We start from the raw sequence: 14,787 nt of genomic DNA on the forward strand, positions 1-14,787 counted from the left end.
CAACTTATTTTCAGATTTATTATGAACATAAAGCTCATGGTACTGATGCACCCTTTTCAAAGTGCCAAACAGGAATGCCTTCGCGGCACTGAAGTGGCCCTCAATCAAACGTTTCTTCACTGTGATGTCAGTCAGCCAATTGGCAAATGTTGTGTAGCCTCACTGATCCCTATATTCCTTCATTCCTACTCTTTCGCTCAGTCAGATGTATAGAATTCCCCTTCTCATCCTGTCCCAAACAGGCCCTTCTTTCCATTTCCTTTCCTCCACTCTTTCCGTATCTAAACCTCTCTCCTTCCTTTATTTGCCCTCTTTTTGTTTCTAAGGAGGGTGGCACCTTGCCACTGCACTGCAATTGCCAGGCTGTTGAGCATCTCAAAGCCTGCCAATCCCATGCAGTGCACAACAAAACTCTGATACCCCCTCCCAATGCACTTCTCAGCACCAACAGAGCTCCCTTATAGCGCTCAAACCCTCATATTCTCACCAGTGCTGTCAGAACTGTGTTCAAATACACCTTTCTACATCACCCACGGCCAGACCTCTGCATATATCTGGCTAGAACGAGGTAGGGAAAAAAAGTAAAGGCAGGTTGGTTGCTCGGGTCTTAAGATCTTCTGCAGTTGGCAGATGGGACTTTATTATTTCCACTTCACATATCCGGGAGCTGACAGAATAGTGTGATAGCCTAATTAAGCAGCAAATAGACATTTTTCCTACAGCGTAATTGCACAGTCACGGCTGGGAATCCAAAAGCTTGTCCCTGCTGTGCTCTACATGTAGGTTTTATATGCAGTCCTAAAAAAGAAGTGACTAACGCATTCAAGCAAGACGTGACATTTTAAAATTTAATTTCCAAAACAAAACATAAGTTAAAAAGAACAATGAGTGTTTTAAAACTGCCTCACTCCAGAAGTGTTCTTAATTGACAGTTTACTAGGTACGCCTGAATGGTATTTCCACTGGCCATTGTGTGCACAGGGGTGCAGTCATGCTGGAACATGAGCAATAGGCTCTGGAAAATAGGCATTCTTCAAATTGCTGCTATGAAGAAGGAAAAGTAAATATACTTTACTTATATTACATTTTATTTAAGTCATTTCACACACCAGTTTGTGTGGCTAAAACACCCAAAGCTAATAATTAGTAGAGGCGTCCACATACCTTTGACCATTTAGTGTAGCTGGCCACAAAATGCTTGTTGTTTCCAACTGATATTTTATATTGTGATGTGTGACATCTTAGCAATGGTGTGACAGTCTGCTCTGAGGGCTTGTAGATAAAACTGTTACTCTAATACACTGACAGAAATACTTTTGGCCATATACACTGATCAACCACCTTCTTGTTTCTACACTCACTGTCCATTTTATCATCTCCACCTATCATATAGAAGCACTTTGTAGATTACTACAATTACTGGCTGTAGTCCATCTGTTTCTCTGCATGCTTTGTTAGCCTCCTTTCATGCTGTTCTTCAATGGTCAGGTCTCTCCCAGGACCACTACAGAGTAGGTATTATTTGGGTGGTGGGTCATTCTCAGCACTGCAGTGACAATGACATGGTGGTGGTGTGTTAGTGTGTGTTGTTCTGGTATGAGTGAATAAGACACAGCAGTGCTGATGGAGTTTTTAAACACCTCACTGTCACTGCTGGACTGAGAATAGTCCACCAACCAAAAACATCCAGCCAACAGCATCCTGTGGGCAGGGTCCTGTGACCACTGATGAAGGTCTAGAAGATGACCAACTCAAACAGCAGCAATAGATGAGCGATCATCTCTGACTTTACATCTACAAGGTGGACTAACTAGGTAGGAGTGTCTAATAGAGTGGACAGTGAGTGGACACGGTATTTAAAAACTCCAGCAGCGCTGCTGTGTCTGATCCACTCATACCAGCACAACACACACTAACACACCACCACCATGTCAGTGTCACTGCAGTGCTGAGAATCATCCACCACCTAAATAATACCTGCTCTGTGGTACAGAAAAATGTAATAATTGTCTTTTCCTATACCTGTTTCTATAATAGTGTTAAATCAGCTTTTCTCCAATCCTGACCTCTTTCTAAAGTTTGCGATAAAAAAAACAAAAATGTTAGCATTGTGTGTTTTTTGCAAAGAAGTCCCATTTTTTACAATTTTTAATAAGAAACCAATATTAATGCTCTAAAAATCTGCAGATACCTAATACCTCAACATTAGTCACAAATCCATGTGTGCTATTTTGTTAGGGCTGCCACTAACCACTATTTTTCTATAGATTAATCTAACGATTAATTCTTTTTTGTAAACAATGGTTTTATTGGTTTTAGACGTACATATTGACATACATACAATTAGAAACACCCCCCCCCCCCCCCCCCCGGGTGCGTTGGCCGAAAGATCAAATTAATAAAATGAAAATTAGTATAATAAAAAACATAAAATGTAGACAGCACATAGCAGGGCATATAAATACGAACTCTAGCTCCATTAAACAAGGTAAACGTATTACAAACAAATGTGGCATAGAGAAAAAAAAAAAAAAAAACGCTATAACGGGAGCCTAGTAAGCACTTCATTCATTGGAGCGCCTTCTCCCAAGCATTAATAGTTCTTGACTGAGCTCCATGCATACGGGCCACCGAGAGTTCCAACGAAATAATGTCCAGTGTAGACAAAATCCATTGCCGTCTTGAAACAACAAGAGGAGGCTTCCATCTGTTGGCTAATAGTTTTTTTTACAGATGTTAAAGTACAGAGCACCATTTGCTTCTGCTGGACTGAGAGGTTGAGAGATGGAAAATCATTTAGAAGAAAAATAGATACCGAGCATGGAACATCATGGTCTAGTAAGGCTGAGAGATCGGTGACTTTCCTTCAAAAAATTGTATTCAGAATCTCATTTTTGTGTTGTGCCAGTTGTAAGTATTCCCAAACTTTTGATGATTTGGGTCTTGGAAAACTTTTAGCTTTTCTTTGAAAGCTCTCTACAATCGGCCTCTGACTCTGCTGCAGACGGCATTTTTTAAGACTGCGCTTAATGCCGGCAACCAGTGACTGGACCAAATACGACTTGTACGCAGCAAGTAGTGCTGAGGGAATCATATGAAACGCTTAAATGAATGGAAACGTTGTAGAAATGAAAAAGGATCATTTACAAACATAGTTTTAAAAACGATGCATCGACTTATAATATTATGCATCGACGTCATAGACTAGGTCGACCAATCGCAGCAGCCCCATATTTTGTTTTTAGCCATCGTACATCATCTGTACACATCTTTATTTAACCCTATGTTAAATATTTAAATGTTTAAAATTTAATAACATTTTCTCTCTGGTGTTTTAAATAGTTTAAGTGTTAAACCTTTTACACAGTCCTTTCTGCTTATTGCCTCTGAAATTTCCTGCCTCACAGTTTAAATATCACTGTCATACACCATTACTCCAGAGTTTTACTTTCACTTCTACATCAATAATAAAACAGGTTTTGATTCTGTTACTGACAGGAACATCCTGACCAATTAAAACTTGCTTGTTGTGAAAGTATGCAAATCATACAGCATTGCATTTACAATACATCCTAAATCAATCTAATTTGCCATTTCAGAGATGGGACTACCTACACTTAAAGACCAAAAGTATTTCGACACTTGACCATGAGCTTGTTGGGCATCCAGCTTTTAAAAACCAATGGTACTTACCAAATGGTACAGAGTGACCTTCATGTGATCTTTTCAGCTATAACAGCCACTGATCTGAGATGGTTTCTCAACAGACTTTAAAGTATGTCTGTAGGAATTTGTGCCCATTCAGTCAAAAGAGCATTTGTATGGCTGGGCTTTAATATTGGTCAAGAAAGCCTCAGTTGATGTTCCAGTTCATTACAAAGCTGTTCAGTGGGGCTGAGGTCAGGGCTCTGTGTAGGCCACTGGAGTTTCATTAAACTGATCTTTCCTAATGTCTTTATAGACCTTGAGTTGTATACAGGGGCACATAATGCTGGAACAGGAAAGGGCCTTCCCTAAACTGTTGTTGCATAGTTAAATGCATGTAATTTCCTTTATAATAAAATATAAATATAATATAATATATAATAATAATATAATAAATATAATATAGCATAACTGGTACCCTGGCGAGTGCAGCCAAGGGAGGGGGTCTAGTTCATGTCGTGGAGGGCCCCCACCCACCATGGGCCCCAGTGCACCCACGGTAGTTACGCCCCTGTTTATTACACCTCCTAGCAATTGTGGTATCTGATTCACATAAATGTCAAAAATAGAAGGGGTGTCCCAATACGTTTCTTCATATACTGTATTGAGCGTGAAACAGTTAATAGGGTGATATAACATGGATAACATGGATAACATGAAACCTTAAGGCAAATGTAAATACACTTTGTCGTTTCAATACACGAATGTACTGACTTCGCTGTAAGTAATTTTGAAGTATGTGGGTTTTCTTATATATCAACACACTATTAAATTACTGTCAATGACAATCACTCATACACTGCAGATGCAGCAGACAGAATTTAGGATAAAAATTTGCCTCCCTCAATACACACTAAATACTCTTAGGACCATCAACACATTTATACTAGAGTAAATGAGGTCACTGGGACATGATTAAAGATCCCTTCTCTCTTGTTAATATGCAGAGCAAAAATCAGAGCATACACTGATCAGCCATAACATTAAACCACCTCCTTGTTTCTACACTTACTGTCCATTTTATCAGCTCCACTTACCATATAGAAGCACTTTGTAGTTCTACAATTACTGACTGTAGTCCATCTGTGTCTCTGCATGCTTTGTTAGCCTGCTTTCACCCTGTTCTTCAATGGTCAGGACCCCCACAGGACCACCACAGAGCAGGTATTATTTGGGTAGTGGATCATTCTCAGCACGGCAGTGACACTGACATGGTGGTGGTGTGCTGTGTGTGTTGTGCTGGTATGAGTGGATAACACACAGCAATGATGATGGAGTTTTTAAAACACCTCCCTGTCACTGCTGGAATGAGAATAGTATACCAACCAAAAATATCCAGCCCACAGCACTCCATGGGCAGCGTCCTGTGACCACTGATGAAGGTCTAGAAGATGACCAACTCAAACAGCAGCAATAAATGAGCGATCGTCTCCGACTTTACATCTACAAGGTGGACCAACTAGGTAGGAGTGTCTAATAGAGTGGACAGTGAGTGGACATGGTATTTAAAAAACTCCAGCAGCGCTGCTGTGTCTGATCCACTCATACCAGCACAACACACACTAACACACCACCACCATGTCATTGTCACTGCAGTGCTGAGAATGATCCACCCAAATAATACCTGCTTCTGTGGTGGTCCTGGGAGAGTCCTGACCATGGAAGAACAGGGTGAAAGCAGACTAGAAAAGTATGTAGAGAAACAGATGGACTAAAGTGCTTCTATATGGTAAGTGGAGCTGATAAAATGGACAGTGAGTGTAGAAACAAGGTAGTGGTTTTAATGTTATGGCTGATCAGTGTAGGTGCAAGTTTCTGAGAAGTAATGGTAAACTGGGCTAACTGTCCTTGTTTTGTACCTAGGGCTGTTTATACTCATTGTTCAATTCCCTTGACCAAACCAATCAAGGAAATGATACATTGGTACGTTTTAGTCCTGGTTTGCTTAGCGTTTACATTCACAAATTTACAATCAAACCAAAACCAAAAAAGTGACGTATGATGCACATCTGACATACTGTATTTTGCATGCCAATCGTCAGTGCCACCCTGGGCTTAATGCACTTATTGTGGTTGTGTATACTTAGTGCTATTTTTACCAACTGGACACACAAGAGGTGGTAACATGGTTAAAGGAGTCAGCACCAGAAATTCTTCTGCTGCACATTTACCTTTAAATTAATAAGTATTTTTAATGCACGCTGTTTCCTTGTGACTTGTTAGTGTCACATCTTGTTTGGTTGTTTGGTATGTTTAGATGCCTTTGGTTCATACTTTGTTCATACTTGAAAAGAATCACACCATAATTCATGGGGAGAAGTGGTATCTCAGTGGTTAAGGTACTGGACTGGTAATCGAAAGGTTGCCAGTACAAGCCTCACCATAGCCAAGTTGCCACTTGCCCTGAGCAAGGCCCTTAACCCTCAATTGCTCTAAATGTATTCAGTCATAATTGTCACTTTGGATGAAAGTATCTGCTCAGTGGCACAAATATATATAAGGTACACATCAGGGATGCACATTATAATGTAAAACAAACTAGCATTATATTTTTCGTATTTTGTCATGAGTGTTAGGGTGTCTGGCTCAGCCGGTATGGATGCCAAACAGATTCATAGTTCTTTGTACCAGGGTCATTGTCTGGAAAGAGTATGTATCCATGTAGCTTTCCTCCAGTTTTACAATTTTTAAGGCCAAAAGAATAACGGATTTTACTCTATTTACCGCACTTTGATTGGAGACTTAATTTGTTATAGACTGCAACTCTACAATTAGGCATGAGAAAAGTGCTTTATCCCTAGGGCTGGACGCCTCAGACAACTGCAAACAGCAAACAAATCAGATATGCTGATGCTGTAGCAGTTCTCTGCCTTTGTTAAGGTCAGACATGTCTCAGCTGGGCTTGTCGTGCTTGTGTTGCCTTTGCTGAATATAAAGATCAAATGTGTTTTCTTGATTTCAGGTCGTTTGGATGGTTTAGGATGCACAATTTGTAAATGCGTGGATACTCCCATATATGTAATCCTAATGTCACTCAAACAGCCAGCTGCATTCCACTTAAAATTTGATTGTAATTGTAGTGTCTATGTCCAAGGACGGAACAGGAATCCATTCATACGTTTATATCTGATGAGTATAAAAAACAGTGTAATAATCCCACAGTGGGAAAGTTGCCTGCTCCTGTTGCATACCAATAGAACGAAGCACATTCTTCCACCCTAAGGTCCCAGCTATGTTGTATGTACAAATGTAAACAGCTTGAGGCCCTATTATAATTTTTTGTATAAGCAGTGTTGTATGAAGGAGTTTACACCGATCAGCTATAACATTAAAACCACCTACTTGTTTCTACACTCACTGTCCATTTTATCAGCTCCACTTATCATATAGAAGCACTTTGTAGTTTTACAATTACTGACTGTAGTCCATCTGTTTCTCTGCATGCTTTGTTAGCCCCCTTTCATGCTGTTCACAGGACCACTACAGATCAGGTATTATTTGGGTGGTGGATCATTCTCAGCACTGCAGTGACACTGACATGATGGTGGTGTGTTAGTGTGTGTTGTGCTGGTATGAGTGGATCAGACACAGCAGCGCTGATGGAGGTTTTAAACACCTCACTATCACTGCTGGACTGAGAATAGTCCACCAACCTAAAACATCCAGCCAACAGCGTCCCGTGGGCAGCGTCCTGTGACCACTGATGAAGGTCTAGAAGATGACCAACTCAAACAGCAGCAATAGATGAGCGATCGTCTCTGACTTTACATCTACAAGGTGGACCAACTAGGTAGGAGTGTCTGATAGAGTGGACAGTGAGTGGACACGGTCCTGTGGGGGTCCTGATAATTGAAGAACAGGGTGAAAGCAGGCTAAAAAGGTATGAAGAGAAATAGATGGACTGCAGTCAGTAATTGTAGAACTACAAAGTGCTTCTATATGGTGAGTGGGGCTGATAAAATTGACAGTGAGTGTAGAAACAAGGAGGTGGTTTCAATGTTATGGCTGATCAATGTATGTTGATGTGTAATTAAAATAGGGATGTTCTGGGTGACACTATGGCACAGCTTGTATGTGGGTCCTGTGAACCTAGGTTTAATCACCTTTTATGTCTGTGATGCATGTTTTCTTCAGGTATGCACCATCACACCTACCAAAAACAAGATCAAATGGCAACTGCATATTGACCCTATGTGTGAGTGAGTAAGTATATGAGTGTGTGTAGCCCTGCAACGAATTGGCACCCAGCACATTGTGCTTCCCAAAGTTTCTGAAAGGAATTAGACCCCCTACAGGCCTGGTAATGATGAAGCTTTAAATGTATGTGTTTTCAACTCGTATGACACAGCTCACCCACATAAACACAGGAAACAAACCGAACACCCCCATCACACTTTGTTTCAACATTTCAATAACTTTCCTGCAGTACGTCAGCTTGGTTACTGTGGGGGTGCTTGTGTTACGTTATTATTGAATTTAGTCAAAGCTTTGGCATCAGAATCTGCTAGAAAACAAACAGGATATAGGCATCACTAATTTACATCACTAAATCTTTATCTAGTGCATTGCAATACTTAAATTAAATAATGTACACTATATTGCCAAAAGAAGGTGGACACCCTTATTAACTATCCTAAAAATTGGGTATATAAATTAGAAAAACACGTGCTGTTCACCAGAGCTGAGATCTCGAATACATCGTATCGAATCTCGGCTCTGCCTTGCTGGCTGAGGCTGAGTGGCTACATGAACAACGATTGGCCTGTTGTTCAGATAGGGGACGGGATTAAACTGGATGGGGACTCTCTCTCAGACTAGTGCGATTACGACCTTTGCTGGCTGGTTGGTGGCGCCTGCACAGAGATGGGGAAAGAGTGCGGTAGGGTGTGTGGCCCTCCGTGCACAGTGCTGTACCGCACTGCACTCGTCAAGTGTAGGTGATAAGATGTTCGATTGCTGTGCACGTTTCGGAGGGGGCGTGGAGCAGCCTCGTCCTCCCCAATCAGGAGCAGGGACCAGCATTAGTGAGAGGATGATTGACGGGTAGAAACTGGATGTGCTAAAAGTGGAATAAAATTTAAATTTAATTATGTCCCTTAAACTTTCTGGCAAAAGTTTGTGAACCCCCTTTCCTCTTTTAGAAAGCAGGGTCTGTGAGCAGGCGTGAAGACCTGTAACTTTGACAAGGGCCAAATCATTATGACCAAATGACTGGGTCAAAGTACTTCAGAAAAAGGCAAGAAAATGCTCATGGGCAGCCGTGACGAGTACCCACAGTGGTCTAAGAAAAGACAAACCACAAACTGTGGGTGTTGGGCATCAAAAATTCATTGATACCAGAGGACAATGAAGGATATTGCTCTTCTGTAATAGACCAACAGAAGGGCTACTGTGGCTTAAACTGCAAGGAATTTTGATACTGATGGGGATACTGTGTCTTGTTAACCACGGCTTGGTAGGTCGAAGCTATTCTGACAGAATATTAAGCTGGTGGTCATAATATTTTGGCTCATCAGTGTATGATTTCCACCCACTAAATTATCACCCATAATTACCACCTTTACCTATTTTACCCTTTACATCATAGAGACTGTTATTAATACAGCCTTGGTGTGTTACAAAAATGTGCAGTAACAATAGGATCACTCACTCACTCACTGTCTTATCCACTTATCCAATTAGGGTCGTGGGGGGTGCTGGAGCCTATCCCAGCTTTTCTATGGGTGCAAGGCACACATTAACACCCTGGACGGGGCGCCAGTCCATCGCAGGGCAGACACACACACACACCCATTCACCTATAGGGCAATTTAGTGTCTCCAATTAACTTGACTGCATGTTTTTGGACTGTGGGAGGAAACCGGAGCTCCCGGAGGAAACCCACACAGACATGGGGAGAACATGCAAACTCCGCACAGAAGGAACCCGGGCCGCCCTGCCTGGACCTTCCAGGACCCAGGACCTTCTTGCTGTGAGGCAACAGTGCTACGCACTACTCATGTTGATCTAAATTACCTCAACCACCTAAATAAACCTACATGAACACAAACACCACATACACACACTTATACAAAGTAGTCTAAATGTGCTTGTTTAGCATAATGTGCTAGTTCTATTTCCATCCCACTGTTCCTAACTCAGATTAGAATGTAGCTGTTTCTGATTTTGTTAATATTACAATTAAAAATAACAAATGTTGCAAAGCTAAAAGGTGTCTAATCCATCAAAGCTGGCATTATTGGCATCTTATGGCATCTTTTTCCTATAGCTATTACAAAATGCTAGATTTTTTCTAGAAAACAGTGGTAGGTCATTGAAAGCCAAAGATTGAGAAATAATGGGCATGAGACGTATAGTTGTAGTAAAGAACTAAATAGTTAGTTAGTCAGTTAGTATTCTTAGTGCCTGTGGTAGCAAATTCTCCAGTCAGTTAGAGTACCACCTGGTCTCAAGAAATATTGCATTAATCCATAATTAGTACCCAACCCATAACCACACCTCGAGAAAGACTGCATTAATCCATAATTAGTACCCAACCCATTACCACAACTCGAGAAAGACTGCATTAATCCATAATTGATGCAGATGCTTTTTGACAGGTGTATCTCAAGATACAATTAATTAATTAACATCGTACCATAAGGACGGCATGGTAGTGCAGCAGAGTGTGTGTGCTGCACAAGGGATTACATGCTCTAACCTTGTGAGCCAGGTTTTTTTTCTTCAGGTGTTACATGTTTCCTCTGACCTTTCACAATCATGCTGAAGGTAAACTGGCTGTTTGAGTTCTCCTAAGTGTGATTGTGTGTGTAAATGAGTAAACATGTTGTTCTCTATGATTGACTGGACATAAAGTGGTTATTATAGATGAATAAATACAAAAAGATAAACATATCATGCTCTACGTCTAAGTATAGCTTGAACTTAATTCTGGATCAAGAAATTTTGAATCAAGATGGTAAAGATTTTGATTTAAGTTGTCGGGAAAGGTAAATTACAGAGATACCAAAAACAGGAAACATGGAACCTTGACTAGATAAACTTAACTTAGTAATGCACACGTGTTTAGAGACAACAACACATAACACATGATGTCAATACTGATAAACAGCATAACACATTCACCCATTGTCAATGTAATAAGGATTATCACGTACAACAAGAATTGGCTAAATACATATTATATAGTGTTTGTGGACTTCCGACCTTATAAAGTGGCACCAGAGCACCTAAAAGAAACCCATTTGGACATGGGAGGAATGTACGTAACTTCTCACAGACAGTGACTAAAAGCATGGATCAACAACAGGTCTCTAGGACCTAGGTTGCTATGTAGTGCCCACTCTACCAGCTGCATCACCTCTCTGGTAACAGAAAAGCCAGCTCCAGGCTGTGGAAAGTAATGCATGTTCTGCCAGTGTATGCATGGGATTCCTCCAGGTACTCCTAGAGTTTTTATCCACATCCAAAAATATGCTGGTTGGAAGACTGGATACTCTCTATAGACCAGAGGTGTTTCCCGGTATACTACAGACGGATTTTAGATTCAGAATAAAGTAGTTATTAAAAATCAAAAAACAAATTACTTTTTAGCCCAAAAATTAGCTTTTATGTACCCTGGCTACCCACTTTTATGGAACACCTAAACACTACATAATCACAGTGTTGCTGACCTTTAACCTCTTATCACAATTACATAGGTACACATTTAACCCATAGATTTCTTATATTGACCAGTAATTTGAAGACATCAGAAAGTGTTCCTTTCCTCTATTCACCATTAACTTACTAGGGCAGTTAGGTGGGTAGCACTGTTCACTCACAGTGAGAAGGTCTCCCTGTGTCTGTGTGGGTTTCCTCCAGAAGCTCCAGTTTCCTCCCACAGTCCAAAAACATGTAAATTGGGTAAATTGAAGATACAAAACTGCTTGGTCTATAAAATTGAACTTGAACTGATAAAGAATGTGTAACCTGTAACTACCGTTCCTGTCATGAATGTAACCAAAGTGTAAAACATGACGTTAAAATCCTAATAAAACCACAAACAAACAAAACCATCAATGTACTTATACAATGCTTCTGTAAATATTGTTTGACATGAATGCCTTTTTCATTATTGGCTGTACACTTAAGCCTAGCACATCTCTTCCTTTATCAGTAAGTCTGTATTTGACAGCATCTGTTGAATTTTCAGTTCTTCCAGGTATATTATACTAACTGTCATAATGTTTGTTAAATAGGTATCTCAAACATGTGTCCATCCTCATATTTTGCTAGACTATGAATATGTATTTCAGCACAGGTGGCAAAGTGGTTCTTCACAATTCAAGTGTCCTCTGATTTGGATTTTCTCCTGGAACCCTGTTTTTCTTAACCTCTCAAACACATGCCAGCAGGTAAATTAAATATACTTTAAATAGGGCGGCATTGTGGCTCAATGGATAGCACTGTCGCATCACAGCAAGAAGGTCCTGGGTTTGATCCCCAGGTGAGGCGGTCTGGATCCTTTCTGTGTGGAGTTTGTATGTGCTCCCAGTGTCTGCGTGGGTTTCCTCCAGGAGCACCGGTTTCCTCCCACAGTCCAAAGACATGCTAATGAGTTGAATTGGAGATACAAAACTGTCCATGACTGTGTTTGATATTAAAACTTGTGAACTGATAAATCTTTTGTAATGGTTAACTACCGTTTCTGTCATGAATGTAACCAAAGTGTGTAAAACATGATGTTAAAATCCCAATAAATATACTTTAAATTGCTCATTTGGGCTAACATGATAAACAAGACACCTGTATAGGTCCAGGATAACGTTGTTACTGAAGACAAAAAATTGAATAAATGAGGGATGGATGGAAGGATGGGCGGGTGGACAGGTGGATGGACAGACGGGCGAATGGAAGGGAGGAAGGGAGAGGAAGGGAGAAAAAAAAAAATGAACGAATGTATATACTGCTATGTGCACTGACCACATACTAAAATATAGCTAAGTATACATTCCATGTATGTGGTGGTTCTAGACCATGTGAGGTGGGGGGGCCAGGCAGGGGCCGGAGGCTATGTTAGAGGGGCCAATTACTTTCTGCCCAAATGTGCATTGTGGGCATTAAGAGGAAACAGTCGATATTTAATAGAATTCAACATTTTATTTATGCAGTTTTCAGTCTACATTTTCTTGAGTTTGATGTAAACAGATCAACAAAGAATCACCATTTAAGCCATTTGCTCTGCTTAAATGTCATTTATTCTTTTTCATATTCAATCTGAGTTACATATACTGTATTCCTAGGGGGGCCGTAGGAGGGGGGGGGGGGGGGGGGGCAAGCTGGTTGTCACAGGGGCACTGGCCCCTGCTGAACCCCCAACCCCCCACCCCCCAGAACCGCCACTGGTATAGTGGTGCATTCTATTTCTCTTATGGACCAGATTAGGTTGTGTTTCTCTTTTACCTGTTGTTGGAAAATAGTGCTTTCCTGTGTTCTACACAAATACACTGGTAACTGAAGACATTTGTTTAAATTTTACATGTTCGCATAAAGAGAGAGCATTGTCTGTTTTTACCCCTATATATATATATGGCCCATACCATATTTAACATGAATGGGTCATTGTCATCCCTGGCCTTACAGCTGACCCTGGCATGTATCAACCATCACTACTGGTTCTGTACTGGACTGCAGCTCTTCACTTAGCACCACACAACAGGATACAAACAGACCATGCACCATGACTATACAGCTCTGTGTAGCATGACAGAGAGCATGCATGCATCATTAGGGCTGAATACACTAGGGACTAGGGATACACATCTCTTCTTTGCATTGCAAATACGCTCAAGTCAAAATGTCCGCACGGTGCAGTCGCGTCACCACAGAAAAAGCAACGCTTTACATCATAATAAGTGTTAAGTCGGTGGAATCGCGCGCCTGTGTTACGTAATAAAGCCCGTTGCTTTGAAATAGAACGCGTCTCCGCCTTTTTGTTTGCTGTCACATCAAAGGTCGCCACGGTGAAATCGGTTAATTGGTGGCCGCGTCACAAAGGCCGATGCGGATACGCACGTGCGTGCGCCGCCTGCCTGAGATCTCTAAAGCACCGCGAGCTGAATTCCGCCTGCAGCCACAATCACACACATACACACACATCCGAGCATTAATACACGCGCTGTTTATGTACCAGACGCCATCACCTCATCCAGAACTGAAAGATAATCCAGTACACAGCGCTGAAGCTTGCATACTCACTCAATCAGGATCTACGGCTTTATGTCCGCCTCTTTTCCTCCTTTTCTTCCTCTAGTTGCGGATGAACCGTAGTGACTTGCGGTCGCAGCCCATAATCAATGCTCCTCTTGCAGGTTGCGTGAAATTGCCATAAACCGCCCGACATCCGCATCATCACCTCCGTCTCTCAGCACTGCCATCATTCCGCTGTAGCTTCAGCTCCTCTGGCAAAAGCAGCTCGGAAGACAGTTGATCTGGATCGGAATGCTCGCGGTCGTGGTCGCTTTTAGATGCTAGTATCACACAGCCTGTTCCTGCTCCTGCTCCCAGTCTCCCAGTTGCGCGTTTGACAGCTGTTTACTGCACGCTGTTAAGTGCGCCATCTAGTGGTGGAAAGAAACCAGGCAGGATTTAGACATGAACAGATGTGTAAAAAACACCATCCGAAACCACACCCCATGCAATACTTAGTGCACTATTCTGAGGGTTTCTTACGGAGCCCCTAAGGTGACATCCCCTAAAAAAAACTCGTGGGAACGAGATAGTTAAGTCGTGGCCACGACTTAGTAAGGAGTGGGAATGAGATCGTGGCCACACTTAAAAAGGTTTTGAAACTGTATAAGTATTAGCTTATATAAAGCCAGGCTTACCGTTCTTGGATGGCCATGTACATGAATTCCCCTACAGCATATATCCGATTCTGTATGATTTGTGTAAGCTGTGAAAATAAAAGGATCTTGTTACCACACCTTACTAAAAAAAAATAAAAAAAATAAAAAAAAACTTTGGTTCTAACAGGTTTTAGCAGATTTATGTTCTTCGACTGTTGTTTACCTAAACTTAAGAAATAAAATGTTCACTATA

General features: G+C 41.2%; 1 protein-coding gene across 1 annotated transcript in view; it reads right to left on the reverse strand.

Moving 5' to 3' along the window:
- The window catches only part of si:dkey-70p6.1 (uncharacterized protein LOC570575 homolog), a 45,061-nt gene extending 30,983 nt beyond the window's left edge, over nucleotides 1–14,078 (reverse strand). The window contains exon 1 of the mRNA XM_062998332.1: nucleotides 13,945–14,078. The gene's annotated coding sequence lies outside the window, so the exon portion shown is untranslated. The remainder of the gene's footprint in view (nucleotides 1–13,944) is intronic.
- Between the last annotated feature and the right edge of the window lie 709 nt (nucleotides 14,079–14,787).

The sequence above is a fragment of the Trichomycterus rosablanca genome, chromosome 7 (assembly GCF_030014385.1).
Source record: "Trichomycterus rosablanca isolate fTriRos1 chromosome 7, fTriRos1.hap1, whole genome shotgun sequence".
Taxonomy (NCBI): Eukaryota; Metazoa; Chordata; class Actinopteri; order Siluriformes; family Trichomycteridae; genus Trichomycterus; species Trichomycterus rosablanca.